Source organism: Leopardus geoffroyi, chromosome C1 (genome assembly GCF_018350155.1).
Source record: "Leopardus geoffroyi isolate Oge1 chromosome C1, O.geoffroyi_Oge1_pat1.0, whole genome shotgun sequence".
Lineage (NCBI taxonomy): Eukaryota > Metazoa > Chordata > Mammalia > Carnivora > Felidae > Leopardus > Leopardus geoffroyi.
In genome coordinates, this window is record NC_059328.1 from 148,039,182 (window position 1) to 148,056,199 (window position 17,018).

General features: G+C 38.3%; 1 protein-coding gene across 5 annotated transcripts in view; it reads right to left on the bottom strand.

Moving 5' to 3' along the window:
* Positions 1 to 17,018, bottom strand: part of CCDC148 (coiled-coil domain containing 148) — a 253,766-nt gene that overhangs the window by 18,019 nt on the left and 218,729 nt on the right. The gene's annotated exons all lie outside the window — the stretch shown is intronic.

The following is a 17,018-nucleotide window of genomic DNA, read 5'->3' on the forward strand; positions in this document are numbered from 1 at the left end:
AATGCAGAGCTGCTGCTTTAGTGGGCATCTGAGCTTCGCATAGAGTGGACGTCCTTTTCATACACAAAAAATTTAGGAACAAACGTAATGACACATGCCTATTAGAACATGCCTATTAGGCACATGCCTCTTCACGTCCGCTTGGAGATAAGCCACCATGTACCATGGGAGAGGGTCGAGATTCTACTCAATTATTTTGGGTTTGCTCTAATCCAAAAGCAGAGAATTAAGTTCCCCTTGTTTAATACCTCATCATATACTGCAACAATTTTAACCTGTAATATTTACAGCAGGGTTAATCATTTCAACCACTTTAAAAAATCGTAGAATGTGTAACTTTGAGCAATGCCACTTCCTGGAGCCAAGAAAATCTTTTATATAATTAACCATCTGAGGTCACAACATTTGGAATTATTAACTATAAACCATTTTATAAATTAGGAGGTATCTTCCAAAAATAATGACTTTACTATTAGAAGAGCAGATTCCCCACCCCATCCCCTTTCTGGAAGTAACTGGATACTAGGGCTAACTGCCCATTATGGCCAAATCTAGATTTTAATAATTTGACCACATTGTGGTAGACATGTCAGGTTTTTTTTATCCCCTATCATCAATCTAGAATTATCAATCCCCTTCAAATTGCCTTTCCTTATTTTTTGTAGGTCTGTTGAAACCTTTAATCAGAGTCTCCCAACTTTTCCTGGTGACCAGATATGGTTAATACTAGTACATTATAAATCTGACCATAGTGATTGGCCCTCAGTGAGCTTCAACTGAACCAATCAGAATCTTTCCCTGGGGGGGTGGGGGGGGGCCTGGGTGGCTCAGTCGGTTGGGCGTCCAACTTCGGCTCAGGTCATGATCTCACCGTCTGTGAGTTTGAGCCCCGCATCAGACTCTGTGCTGACAGCTCAGAGCCTGGAGCCTGCTTTGGATTCTGTGTCTCCCTCTCTCTCTGCCCCTCCCCTGCTCATGCTCTGTCTCTCTTTGTCTCAAAAATAAATAAAAATATTAAAAAAAAAAAAAGAATCTTTCCCTGGGGATTTATATATGAATATTGAAGAAAAGCTTTCTTTTCTCTCTGCAGTCACTACCTAAAATAATGTAATTAAATCAAGCCATGTCTCTTTTCCTCCTGGTTTCCCCAGCCCATAGGAGGAAGTCCATTCCAATGCACAAACCGGTAAGAGTAAAGAAGCAGAAAGAGAGTGAGAGGAACCTGAAGATGTCATTTGAGTCCTTGAAGCAAGATTCCCTCCTGGATTCCCATTCATTCTCCCTTCTGCCTAAGTTAGTGTGAGTTAGGTTTCTCTCAGTTGCTTCTGAGTAGTCCTGACCAGTAAACATATCTTCTACGTATAAGGGAATACTTATCTTTTCATCCTCTGTAACAGAAGGGCATGTGCCAAGCTGTTCCAAGTGATAATCAGTTTGTTTTCCAAATTGATGGCCCATGGAATGCTAATATTCCACAGGATGTTAACATGTGTGCCATGGATATTGTGTTGGGTATTCAAGTAAGCTTGAGAAAGATAAACAATGTGAAATAGATTTCTTCACAGTAGGATCTCTCAGAATAGTTATTAGAATATAGTGGTATGCAATATGAATTCTCAAAAAGACGACTAGTGTACTAATTTCCGCAAATTATCTGATAATCGAAGCTTTTTTGAATAGAATCCAGCTTGGGAAATGTTACTTGCCTTTCCATTGAACAGGCAGGGATGGCTATCCAAGTAAACTAATACGCATAAACACATACACACTTATTCACTTGTACTATAGTTGTTTGTTTCCATGTGTTGTTTGTGTTAGACTACACTTCCTGAGGGTATTGGCTATGTCTTAATTGCCTTTGTATCCCCAACAACTAGCATAGTGCCTAAAACAGAAGGCAATATTCATTATTCACCCATAAATGAAAGAGATTAAAATTTTTAAAGTTATGGCAAACATTTGATTAAATTTTCTTAACTGTAGGTAAATAACAGAAGAGTTGACAAAATAAAAAATTAAGAATAAATTGAATATACCCTCTTCTGTTAATCAGTGGGTATTCCTTTGGAATATATTTAATCATTTGAGGAGTAGTAAGAGAAGTTGAACCACTTCAACTTCAAATCAAGTGTCCAGCTCCTTAAAATGATCAGGAACCATAGATGCTAAAAGGCAAACTCAAAGATGATTTCCATGACACGAACTTCCTGGTACTGTGATTTTGGATGGGCAGGAGAGGCACAAATGACATGTTGGCTCTCAGGAAATATGATTTGGAATTTAACAACCTACCCAGGCAAATCAGCATTTATTTGCCTCACTGCCTTCATATATTCATTTATTCCACGTATTTGTATTAAGTGCCACATATATGAGTGTGTAAAAATCATACTCCTACCAAATCACATAAGAAAATCCCAGAGCCATTAGATATACCTATAAAGTAGACAAACACAGACTACATCTAGATTTTTGAATACATACGGGGCTTGCCACTTGCCATCACAGGAGTTCACCAAGAAGAGACATCTGTCATTTAACACTACTTGGGTAATTTGCACAGTAACTCTTGAACTCACAAATGGTTTATGGTAAAGTTTAATGTCACAGCTAATATGTATTGCATTTAAAACATCTTTAAGATGCTATCATTTTATCAACTACATAAGAAGGGAACTCATATTGAGGGTTTACTTCACAATATTAGGTTTCTTTAAATTATTTTCCCACTTTGGAAAGGAAAAAATTGTTTTTCTTAATGCTATTTTTTTATTCTGAGAGAGACAGCATCAGAGTGCCGGCACGTGAGTGGGGGAGGGGCAGAAAGAATGGAGAGCAAATATCCCAAGCAGGCTTCGTGATGTCAGCGCAGAGCCTGATGCAAAGCTCCATCCCACCAACTGTGAGATCATGACCTGAGCCATTATCAAGAGTCAAACGTTTAACCGACTAAGACACCCAGGTGCCCAAGAAAAAGAAAAATTTTAAAGTAAGAAAAGGAGAAGCATAGGTGATTAGTTTCATTGGATTTTCTTCCCTGAAGAATTCTTCTAAGATACATATAATTTCTGATGACCCTAATTTCAATAAGAATGTTTTCAGACTCACAACTGAAGGAAGCATTGTGTGGGTATGAAATTTTAAAAAGCCACACTAATAAAATATACCACTGGGTTACCAAATTAAAATATTTCACTCTGGTTTTATCTATGTTCACCTTCTGATTTTAATTGGTCCTGTCTTTCCAGAGACAGACATATAGGCCGTTTTGATGGAACTGGTTTCCCTTTGTCAGGAGTCCTGACAGGATGGCATTAAGAACAAAAGAAACACAGTCCTCTCCCCTCAAACAAATGACTTAAGTAAATAGGATTAATAAAACTTGCCGTCTCTACTATTGTTTGAAAATCCCCTTATGGTCTCTTTCTTTCCTTCCCAGGTTTCTCAGAACTTCTATAGGCAGCAAACATCAAAAGGACCGAAGATTTTTATACTGATTCAGCCACCCACAGCAATGAAGTAAACCCTGATTTTCTTTTAGTCTAGGAAATGATCAGCAAAGAGGCTTCATAAACAGCCTCTTTAACACTTGAAGCTTAAAAAACAAGAAAAAAAATCAGTGTAGCAGAATGGTTACTGCCATAAACACCTTTGAAGGTTTTTCTTTTTCTTTTTTCTTTTCTTTTTTTTTTTTTTTAAGTAACCCTTCTAATCCCTCCTCTACCAACATTATAGAATATTTTCTTTACCACAACTTTTCGGTTAGGCATTTTAAATTATGCCTTTTAAAAAACAAAAGATAAAATATATTACATTTTGGGCATGACTTTCCTCCTGCTTTTTTCCTCCGCTCGCTCCCTTAAATGCTGATCCGCTTGCTGCCCCTGGGGGTTCCGCCTCCAAGTTTCAACTCCCTCCTCCGGTGACTTTCAGCCGAGTCATGCCTCTCTTAGTTCTGTCTCCTTTAGGTCTCAGAATTCAGCCTTTGGGACTGAATCACTGACACCTCCACACAGCAGCGCACCCGGCAGTCCAGCCAAGTGCACGCTGACACGTTTGCATCTCGGGGGAGGGGACCCGTCCCCCGTGCAGGCTTGATGAGCTCTGAGGCCAGGTGAGATGCTGAAGCTGATGTTCTAGAAAGGCTATTGAGGCCAAGAGAGAAATCTGTGGCTTTCTCCAGAACTCAAGCAGACACATCAGCTTGAACATAGTACTGTAGGCTAAAGTGACCAACTTTACCGGGAAAGATAAGATAAAGTGGGCAGAGATCCAGATAAATGTATAAGTAATACTTGAATCAGTGACCCTCCGCCCCCCCCCCTTTTAAAGTTTATTTATCTTTCGACAGAGTGAGCACAAGAGCATGTGTGAGCAGGGGTGGGGCAGAGAGCCTTGCAGAGCCCCATGGGGGGCTCTATCTTGGGGAATGGAGATCAATGAGCTGAACCAAAATCAGGTGTTGGTTACCTAACCAACAGACACACAGGCGCTGTGTTTTTTCCTGTTTGTTTAGCCCCCCCTTTAAAGGATTTTTTTTTTCTCCGCAGCACTGTTTGGGTAAGGGCAGAAATAAATCTCAAAAACCCTGTATTTTCCTTTCCTACATTAAGCTAGACATACACACACTGACATTCCATGGGACAGCTCTTTGAACGGAGAAATGGAGAAATTCCTAGAGGAGAGTCGTGGACCAGAGAAGCACAATGAAATAGGTCGACAAAACCACACTTTGTACAATTTAACAGTGTATCAGCTATATATTATAGCTAAATCCCAAGTTTGAGGAGCAGCCGGGGAAAGGGTAGACAGGCTAGAAGAGAAGTAGGGCAGAGTTTCCTAAGTTGCTGGTGTAAACGAAACAGGTAATTTTTATGAAATTTTACTCTAATAAAAGTCACAATGGCCAAATGTTGGCCTCTCTAGACACAGCTAACAAAGGACACCAGGAGATGGGTTGTGTCTCTTTTCACGTTTTGCACCGTGTGTAAAGCAACAGCATGAGTGGTTTCTTAGGAAGAAGAGCTCTTTCTTGTCACAAGACCTTCTTGGTAATCAAGCTCTGAAAAGAAACAGGCCCAGCTCTCCTAGGGGCCTGATCATGACCCCCAAACACTAAGCCCACAGGAAAACCCACTTAGTCCAAGTTAAACTAACAGAAGCGGCGTTAATCTTGCTCCTCAAAGGTAAATTATTTACTCTCCCTCAAGTTACTGGGTGATCCAGTGGCCTGGATAGCAAAAGAAAGCTATTTCATTTTCTATAAAAGCTATAAGCTGAATATCCATGTAATTCTAATTTCTTTCTCTTTTTTGGCATCAAGAATTTATTATCAGAAAAATTGATAAAACTGGGAAAATAAATATTCTCTTTAAACAGAAATTAAAAATGGTTGCCCCAAATAACACAATGGTCAATAGTTAAAATAACTCTTCAAATATTAAGTCGACACTTACACATCCTTCAACCTGATAACTTTATTTTAATTGAAGTATAGTTGACACAACGGTACACAATATTCATTTCAGGTGTGCAACAGTGATTTGACAAGTCCATGTTATGCTGTGCTTACCACAACTGTCACCACACAACACTATTATCATACCATTGACTGTATTCCCTATGATATACCTTTCATCCCTGTGACTTATTCTGTAACTGGAGTACTGTATCTCCCACTCCCCTTCATTCATTTTTCCCATTCCCCCAACTCCCCTCCCCTCTGGCAACCATCAGTTTGTTCCCTGTATTCACTCATAATTTTAATTTCTTAGAGATATAGCCAACCTTGTCACATATATGAAAGGCAACTCAGATTCTCTCTCCAACCAACTCTAAATTTTAATCTTTATTGTCCTCTCCCGATTGTCACAACTCCTCCTGCCAGATTCCCCATTATTTCAAGAGACAAGAATATTCCCTAAGGCCTCCTCTTGAGTATACATCTTTCTGAGATCATGTTTCTGGTTTCCCTGAAGACTGTCACATCAATAAATCTATCTTTTGCCTGGATCCTCCGTTGTGAAAGTAATTTTATCACCTTAGCCAGGCACAGCCAACATTTCTCATATGTATTCTTCAATCTGATCAGAAATGTCTTGCTTGGACTGCTCCATTTGAATGCATAACAGCATTTATATGAAGACCTTGGCATAATTGCAGATGGAGACAAGCCTTTCTGCAAATAGGCCAATTGCCAAGCACAGACCACAGGAAGACCCTAGCTGAACCTGGCCCAACATAAAATGGTTTATGTCCATTACATCGAAGCCTTAGGAAGGGTTTGTAGAGCGATAGTCTGAGACATCATAAGGATTAACTTGCACCAAAAGCTCCCAGGATTTAAAAAAAAAAAAAAAAAAGGCATCAAAAGCCTTGATCTTTTAGAAACATCTAGAGCTTTCAAGCCCACACATACTCAGATGGTACTGATAATCCTCTTTCTGTTTGTAGGATTTGGAAGAACTACAAAGAATAAAGAGCCACAATATTTTGACAAAGTGATGTATTCTTCTCTTTAGGTATACTCGATGGAAACGTGGTCTTTCCCCCTTCAATTACTAAAACCTAAGTACAAGAAGCTTTGAGTAGATACTTTATAGGAATACAATAGATAAATACACATACTTATTTGGTATATATAAAGTACTGATATTTTAAAAATCATCTCGTTGTATAAAACTTGACAGTTTTCAAGGTACTCTCCCATACATTATCTAGAGAGACTCAGTATAAAACATTTTATTATTCAACTAAACAGCATTACTCCCTTTTTCCACTTCTGATTACATGAGAGGCCATCAGCAATTTTTTTATTTAATTAGGATTTATATCCCACCTGTTTCCAAACAAGATTGGAAATGATGCATAATATTAAACCCAGGGTAAAATGGCAACATTAAAAATCAAAGAAGATACAAAAACAAGTAAAAGGAGTAGATGTTTCCAAGCAACTGCAACAAGTTGTGACAGCTGGGCCATGAACTTGCCTCTCACAGGAGTTAGCATTTGCTCGCCAGGTGGGAATGCTGAAACTCTCGGCTATTTAACAGGATGTTTACAGAACTGTTTTACCATCAGGGCCCCTGGATTAATCACACTGCTATCTTTCTCTGACAGTGGTTGGTAAGCCAACTGAAATGGCATTTTCAGTGGTGCTTCTATTTAGAATGCAGATTCCTGGGCTTAATCTTAAAATCCCTGGTGGTACAAATCTGGAATTGTATTTTCACATGCCCACTAGGTTATATTTTTGCTCTGTAAATTTGGAAACCACTGCTTTTCTGGGATTAGTGGCTGTTGCATGGGAACAATAGAAAACCCAGCTTCAAGAAGGTAGAAGATTGTTCTAGTAATCAGTCTCTTGGATACTGCTTTTTGCCTTCCTATTCCTTCCCTGTGCTCATAATACTTTCAAATTCCTGGTTCATTACCCGCTTAATGTTTTACTTTGGATGTTCCCACACACTTGGCCTCTTCTGACTATAATATTCTCCTTCCAGCATCCCATCCCCGTCCTGCTCATCAGCTTGGTTTAGATTCCTGCCACAGATTCCTGATACGTGTGTATGTGCCATCACCTGCTGGTAATTCCTAAACTCACTTTGATAGCTCTGCACATGTTGCAATCTTTACTTGTCTCACTTGGGGTTAATTTACCCCACTCCTGGGGTGCCTGGGTGGCTCAGCCCGTTAAGGGTACGACTCTTGTTTTTTGGCTCAGGTCACGATCTCATGACCCATCTGTGCTGACAGCATGGAGCCTGTTTGGAATTCTCGCTCTCCCTCTGACCCCCCCCCCTTCATGCTCTCCCTCTTTCTCAAAATAAACTTCTTAAAACGTAATTTAACAAAGTTTACTCCATTGTTGTTTATGGGAACATGTGAGATGCTCCCTCCCTGACTTCTGGCCATTGGTGCCCAGATGGGGACTTAGGTAGGAGGAATTCTCTCTTCTCTGCTTTTATTTCCAGTTAAGGGACCTTATGGGATTATTCTCTGTATTTAAGGTATGTATCTTATGCTTTTCCCACTCTCCAAATCCTCCCAAAGTCTGCTATTCTTGTTATTTTCCACTTCCCCCTCAATATATTAACTGATACTGTTGTCTCCTGATGTGCCTCTGGTGTTTGGCCATTTCACATGAAGGCACATCCAACATCCTGACTTTAAAGTTTGTCGTCCAGATTTCTGCCCTATAGTGATCAAATCTCCAGTTATATGCATGGGGTTTCATCACCGTTCAGCACCTATTTAGCCCCAAGGTCTTGTTCTTGTTCTCTGAATTTTTGCCTATTCTCTTAAAATTTAGGATAATACTCTGCCCCTCCCCCCACCTTTATTAGGCTTGTAAGACTCCTGTCGAAAATATTTGCTCCCTCTTCAAGAAGTATCTTTGTTCCTAGCTCAGAGCCCCTCTTTCTGGTCATAGACCACCCAGGAAACAATTTTTAAAAGATCATGTGTCACAGACTAGGAACCTGGAGTTCTCCCTTTGTCAGCTAAGAGAGTGGACGCAGAATTAAATAGGAGAGAGACTAACGTCCAGGAGGAGACAAAAGCTGGAACAGGCGTTTCATCTCCGTATTTATTGAGTACTCAAGATCTTACACACGTGGTGAATGTGGAGAAAACAAGATCTTATACACGTGGTGAGCGTGGAGAAAACAATCAGTCAGTAATCATTAACTTGTGTGTGAGAGAAGCAAAGGGTCTGAGGGTCAAGTGGTGTTTGTGATCAAGGTACATTGGTGCCAGATGGAAAGTAATTTCCTGCAGGTGATATAACAAGTTTCTTGTGATCTCATTACAATATCTCAGTAACTAACCTCAGGTGCTTTCGTCCCGTGGTGGCAGCTTTCTGGCCTAAGATTTTTTCTACCTCATTTATGTAAGTATAAGGAATTTTTGAACCTATTTCCCCACAATCATGTACAGCACATCCTGAGAGTTTTCTGTGTTTGATTCTGCTTCCTAAGCTACCAGTGTTAACAAGACCAGATGAAAACACCACCTCCATACTGAAGACTGAAGTTCCTTCAGTCTTTCATTCAAGACTTCAAAGTTTCTGGGAAAGCTTTTACTTTTCTTCAAACTGACCAGACAAGCCACAACGAGTATAGAGTGCCTCTTGGGTGCATGAGGCATAGGACCTCACTTCTGAATTTTGGGAGAACTCACAGGGGAGGCAGCACAGCTAATATGGCACAGTAGGTCTGCACACAGGCAATCCCATAGCTATCCATAGGGAATCACAATTATCTCTTCATGTGACCTACGTCATGATTGCTTTCATCTGCTGGGGTCAAGTGCCAAAGCTGCCTCATACCAGCTGGTGAGAGCCAACTGCTAGATGTTTAGGATCTTTGCAAGCTAGTTGCTTAATACAGGCATCAATTAACATGAAATTATATTAACTTACAATAAAATAAATTATATTTAGAAACAAAGGCAGCATGGCTAACAGACACACGAAAAGATGCTCTCAACATTACTCATCATTGCAGAAATACAAATCAAAAAGTACAATGAGATAGCACCTCACACCTGTCAGAAGGGCTGAAATCAAAAACAAAGAAACAAGTATTGGTAAGGATGTAGAGAAAAAAAAAACCCTGATGCACTATTGATGGGAACGCAAATTGGTGAAGCCACGCTGGAAAACAGTATGGAAGTTTCTCAAAAAGTTAAAAATAGAACTACCCTACATTCCAGTAATCACACCACTGGGCATTTACCCCCAAAACACAAAAACACTAGCTCAAAGGGATACATGCATGACTATGTTTATTGCAGTATTATTTACAATTGCCAATTTATGGAAGGAGCTGAAATGTCCATCAATTGATCAATGGATGAAGAAGATGTGGAATGGAATATTATTCCACATAATGGAATATTATTCAGCCATAAAAAAGAATGAAATCTTGCCATTGGCATCAACATGAATGGAGCTAGAGAGTATAGTGCTAAGTGAAATAAGTCAGAGAAAGACAAAAAACATACAAATTCACTCATGTGGAATTTAAGAAACAAAACAAACGAGCAAAGGAAAAGAGAGACAAACCAAAAAAACAGACTTTTAACTATAGAGAACAAACTGATGATTACCAGAGGGGAAGTAGGTGGAGAGATGGGTGAAATAGGTGATGGGGATTAAGGAGTGCATTTGTTGTGATGAGAACTGAGTAATGCGTAGAGTTGTTGAATCACTATATTGTACACCTGAAAATAATCTAACATCTTTACTGGAGTAAATGCATTACAATTAATAACTTGTATAAATAATACAATACACAAAAAAATGAAAAATAAAAAAGGTAACAAATAAAATCAAATAGTAATTATTTTACTATTATCTATGCTCTTGAGGTTATTTATGTCTGTTATATCTATACAGTAGAAATAATATATAATGGTATGCAAGTGAACATTTCCTCTCAACTCTGTGTTAAGTGACATCAGTAGGTTGTTTGAAATAAACCATGGTAAAAGTATGTACACCACAGAAGACCGTAAATGCTACTACATATCAGGGCTTATTCCATGCCCTATCCCAAACCCCTAGCAAGTTGTTGAATATTTACCAGCACATTATTGTTGTGAATCCAGTTAGTATTAAGATGGAGAAACACAAAGGAACAGTATAATTATGTGGAATTTCCTGACTTTAATTCACAAGTTCCCATTTCCTCCAGCTTTCTTTCCTTTCAAAGTGGTCTGACATCTCCCAAGTCAAAACATGTGGAAGTATAATCTATATCAAACAACTGACCTGAATAATGTTCATATTGAATTGTTATTTTATTAATTGTCTCTCCTCTCTAAGGTGAAGTCAGAAATTCCTTTATATAAATTTTATATCTGACTTTTCTCTGTTCGAAATCCCTGCTCCTTTACCTACATTGTCCCCTAGACCCTATTCTGCACATGTGTGTATCAGTGTTTGTGTGGGCATATCTCTAGGCTCTGTACAGCAGTTGTATAGTTACTTCTTATTAGCTAAGTTGAACTTCAAATAACTACAATTTAAGCCCAACTCTGTATCTACTAAGACACTAGAAAGGGAGATCATTAAATGTCTTTGAATCAATAGTTGAATTCTTAAGAGGGAATTCAGGAGGAGGTCAGCAAATGTTATTAAAGGATCAGGAACTGACTCAAGAAAATATAAAGAAAGTAAGACTCTTTATATGGCAATGATAAGGCTAATGGTAAGCTGAAAGTGATCTTGCAGAATGCCTGGGAATTTTATACAGAGGAGTCATTGTTCTCAGTTTCCACTTAGGATAAGTTCAGAGAGATTCAACTTACAGCACTTCATAGAACTTGAGAGGAATTCAGTAAAAGAAAATTATCTTAATGGCTTTTCCCCCCTAAAGTTGTTTTTAATCAGCCATTTTAATCAATGATTCCATAGAAGCTTAATTTGGAGGTAGAGAATCTTATTACTAAAAAGTCACCCAAAAATGCAGTCAATGGAAGATGGGATGTCTGGATTTTCCCCAAAAGTAGATATGGACTTCAGGTTTCTAAATATTCTCTGATGTTCTAAGCTCACCTGAAGATCATATTTACTAAGAGTACCCCAAATAGATGGGTATGTATACATAAGGGATAAGGTTATAAATACCTAAGACACATAATACTAACTCAGACCAAGAAAACATTCTGTCTGAGACTCAGTGTCTGATCATGCCAATGAGATCCCTTTGTGGGAGGGCCTTAAATAAACAAGTGACCCTAATAACCTACTACGTCCATTTTGTGTGTCTAATCCCATTTTGAACCCATTAATACATTAACATGTGCAACCTCCCAGGGTAATTATTTCCATAGTTTTTTATTCTAGTATTCTGGAATTTGTTTAATCTCTGTGCATACATTAAACTTTTTTTGGGAAATAGGGTATAAACCACTAAATATATAGTAATTGTTTGACTCAATTAATTATAATTAATAAATTTAAAAAGTCAGAATTTACCCTACTCAAACCCTACAAGATTTAAGGCTTCGGAGGACTTTCATAATTTGGCCTCTATATATCTACTCAACCTTTTCTCTCACTGGAACCTTTCCCCAAACCACTCCAAATCCTATGCTTCAACTCTACCAAATTATTGTCACTTCCTTAAAATAGCCACAGGTATTTGGCAGAAAGATATTTCCCCTTTCTGAAAGATGTTTCCTTCTACCACGAAGACTTCCTGACCCGCCTGCCACCGCCTACCTGGTTTAGATGCTGTTGCCATGTGTTCCCATAGTACTTTGTGCTTGCTCTCACCAAGAGTATTTAAATTCCCTATTTAGACCATCAGGTCCTTGAAATCAGGGACTGTCTTTTTTGTTCATTACTCTATGAAAATATAGAAGGCATTTGGTTATTATTAACTTATAAATTAAATAGGTTAATAGATTTGGAATAAAATCACCACTGAGTTCCATACTAGAGGCTCAGTTCATCAACTCTGGCCCTCTACAAAGAATAGCCCGATGAGTCATACTCATCATTTTTCTGAATCACACTAGGAATCATTCAGTCTCCCAAATGCAAATTTATGGTGATTTTTATACACATGCCAATTCATGTTTTTGCTTTCTTTTGTAGTGATGTCTGGGATTTCATTGAACTTCTTGGCTAATATCTGCAGGCAATACTTGTAGTGGTCCAAGATCTATTTTATAGGTTGGAAAAGATCATTTAAAACTATCATCCTGTAAGGATGGTTTGTAGGATAAAAAAGGTAGAAACAGTGAACTGTGTTTAAATTTATCTTGTTTGATTTTGTATGTTACTGGTAGCACACATTTTATTTAGCCCTTTGTTAAACATAACTGAAAAGCCACTGTGAAGTTCAACATCTCCCCTAAGAAGCAAAAGCAGGAGAAACTTTCAATGTGACGAGGGACATTAAGCCCTAATTTTGAAACAGCTTTGTCCTCACAAAGATGACTTATTAAGGAAACTAAAACAAGAGTGGAAAAATCAAGGAAGGGATGATCAGACTAGTAAAGATTAGTTGAATGTAAGGAAGTCTGCTCTAAATTTGTGTATAGGCTTTACTGGGAGAACAGAAAAGTGTCACGGCAGTAAGGTGTGAATTGGGGGAAAAAAACATCTTGTCTTGGTCTATAAGAAATCTTACTTGTCTTTATTAGTTTGCTCTAAAGTATATGATATTTGAAGCTTGGAAAATAACTTTCTTAAAATAGTTTCAGTACAAAGAGATATTGATGTTAATTTAAAATTCGTTTTCTTTTTTTTTTCAATATATGAAATTTATTGTCAAATTGGTTTCCATACAACACCCAGTGCTCATCCCAAAAGGTGCCCTCCTCAATACCCATCACCCACCATCCCCTCCCTCCCACCCCCCATCAACCCTCAGTTTGTTCTGAGTTTTTAAGAGTCTCTTATGCTTTGGCTCTCTCCCACTCTAACCTCTTTTTTTTTTCCTTTCCCTCCCCCATGGGTAAAACCCGTTTCAACTGACAAGTTATTTTTAAGTTATTTTTCTATAGCAGAACTTAGGAGTTCTAAATGACATTTTCTGAAATAAACTGAGATTTTAATTCCAAGTCATGTCTCACAGGAAAATTGCAGGTGAATAAGGAAGGTCGCCTTATAATTATTAGTAAAAATATAGTTATCTGCTTAGATTGTTATCAGGAACAAGCAAATGTTTCTTTTCCTTTGGGAATATAAGGGTCAAATGATACAAGCTTGCTTGTAACTGATGATAATTAAAGATTGGTGATTAAAGCATAGGTGTTTTTTTTTTCTGCCTCTTTCTTCATAAACTTGCTTTCTTAATAATTGTAATCAAAAGTTTAGTAAAAAAATACGATCAATTTTATGTCATGAGACTTTGAAAAGCAACCCAGGAGGGTTGAGACATTCTCAAACTGGTCGTTCTGGTAGTGATTGTAAATCATTCTGATGGAGGGAGAGGATAATCAAAAGATTCTGTACATTCATCCAAAAAATCATCTGCACAAGAATGGGGGTGGAGACGCAGGGTTTAGTGGCCCATGTATAAAATTAGATGGTCGTTGGGGTGCCTGAGTGGCTGAGTCGGTTGAGTGTCCGACTTCTGCTCAGGTCATGATCTCACGTCTGTGGGTTCGAGCCCCACGTCAGGCTCTGTGCTGACAGCTGAGAGCCTGGACCCTGCTTCAGATTCTGTCTCCCTCTTTCTCTGCCCCTCCCCCACTCGTGCTCTGTCTTTCTCTCTCGCTCTCTCAAAAATAAAAAATAAACATTAAAAAAAAAAGGTTGTTATCTAGATCCACACACTGAAACAGGTTATGTCTCACTAGTTTATTTTAGTCTGAACAGTTCTATCAGTTCTTTTACTCATGATATTCACTTTTTTGAAGCATTTAAAGTTGTTTTGCAACATGTCTGTCATTTTGGATTTATCTGATTATTTTCTGTTGGTATCTAATTATTTCCTTTCATTCCTCTTCCCCCTGAATTTCCTGTAAGTTAAGTCTCAAACAAGGAAGGGCTGACCAACTATAACTCACAGGCCAAATTCAATACCCCACTTTATTTTTTGTAAATAAAGTTTTATTGGAACAGAGCCACACGCATTAGTTTACATATTGTCTATAGCTGATTTCCTGATATAAGGACAGGGTTGAGAGTGGTCACAGGAGACCATATAGCTCACAAAGCCTTAAAAAATTACAGTCCGTCTCTTTCTAAAAAATCTTTGCCAATTCCTATACTAGAAAATCGGTTATATTGAGATAAAGTATTTTGGGCAAAACGGTGATATAAGATGTATTTAATATCACATCATCTCAGAAGGCACAATGTCAAGCTATTAGTCCACTATGAGTCATGTTAAATTAGCACATTTGATTAAAGTGGCGATACCCAGATCTCCCCATTGTACACGCATGTTTTCCCCCCTCTTTTCATTTAGTAAGTAATTCATGGAGTGATACTTTCGCTCTGCATAAATATCTTATTTCTCAAAAATTTTCCATCCAAAGATTTTACTATCTATTGATGATCTTTGCCTGAAATAATTATTACATTGGAGATTGAAAAGTGCCAGTTTGATGAATGGATAAAGAAATTGTGGTTTATATACACAATGGAGTACTACGTGGCAATGAGAAAGAATGAAATATGGCCCTTTGTAGCAACATGGATGGAACTGGAGAGTGTTATGCTAAGTGAAATAAGCCATACAGAGAAAGACAGATACCATATGTTTTCACTCTTAAGTGGATCCTGAGAAACTTAACAGAAACCCACGGGGGAGGGGAAAGAAAAAAAAAAAAAAAGAGGTTAGAGTGGAAGAGAGCCAAAGCATAAGAGACTCTTAAAAACTGAGAACAAACTGAGGGTTGATAGGGGGTGGGAGGGAGGGGAGGGTGGGTGATGGGTATTGAGGAGGGCACATTTTGGGATGAGCACTGGGTGTTGTATGGAAACCAATTTGACAATAAACTTCATATATTGAAAAAAAAAGTGCCAGTTTCTAAATCTATTATTTCTTCAACATTTATGAGCTGACAAAATAAAACAATCTAAGCTCCACTTATAATTTCTCAGCTCTAGACCTAGAATCAGGCATTTTCTTTTCAATTAATCCTGGTTCCTTTAGGTGAAAATGATGGTTAGAGCGAATCAAAGCCACAATGAGGTACCAACTTACACCTGTCAGAATGGCTAAAATTAACAACTCAGGAAATAGCAGCTGTTCGTGATGATGCGGAGAAAGGGGAACACTCTTACACTGCTGGTAGGAATGAAAACTGGTGCAGCCACTCTGGAAACCAGTAGGGAACTACACCATGACCCAGCAATTGCACTACTAGGTATTTACCCAAAGGATACAAAAACACTGATTTGAAGGGGCACATGCACCCCACTGTTTATAGCAGCACTATCAATAATAGTCAAATTGTGGAAAGAGGCCAAATGTCCATCAACGGATGAACGGATAAAGAAGATGAGTTATATATATATGTATATGTATATATATATGTATATATATATATACATATATATACATATATATGTGTATATACATATACATATACATATACATATACATATACATATGGAAAGAGAGTATTATGCTAAGTGAAATAAGTCAGTCAGAGGAAGACAAATACCATATGATTTCACTCATGAGGAATTTAAGAAACAAAATAGATGAACATAGGGGAAGGGAAGGAAAAATAAAATAAGATTAAAAAAAAAGAGAGGGACACAAACCATAAGAGATTCTTAATTACGGAGAACCAAGAGGGGTGCCTGGGTGGCTCAGTTGGTTGAACATCTGGCTTTGGCTCAGGTCATGATCTCATAGTTTGTGAGTTCGAGCTCCGGGTTAGGCTCTGTGCTGACAGCTCAGAGCCTGGAGCCTGTTTGAATTCTGTGTCTCGCTCTCTCTCTGACCCTCCCCCGCTCACACTATGTCTCCCTCTCTCAAAAATAAATAAACATTAAAGAAAAATTTTTTAAAAATACAGAGAACAAACAGAGTTGCTAGAGGGGAGATAAGTGGGGGGATGAGCTAAATCGGTGATGGGCATTAAGGAGGGCACTTGTTGGGATGACCACTGGGTGCTATATGTAAATGATGGATCACTAAATTTTATTCCTGAAACCAATACTACACTATATGGTAACTAACTTGAATTTAAAAAAATTTTTTTACATTTATATATTTTTGAAGACAGAGTGAGACAGAGAGTGAGCAGAGGAGGGGCGGAGAGAGAAGGAGACAGACTCTGAAGCAGGCTCCAGGCTCTGAGCAATTCAGCACAGAGCCCGATGTGGTACTCGAACCCACAAACTGTGAGATCATGACCTGAGCCGAAGTCAGATACTTAACTGACTAGGCCATCCAGGCGTCCCTTAACTAACTTGAATTTAAATAAAACCTTGGAAGAAAGAAAAAGAAATGGGGGGGGGGGGAAGAGAAAATAATATTTAGAAATCAATACCTAAATTGATGTAGATGCTAGTCTGTGTGATTTAGCACCTGCAG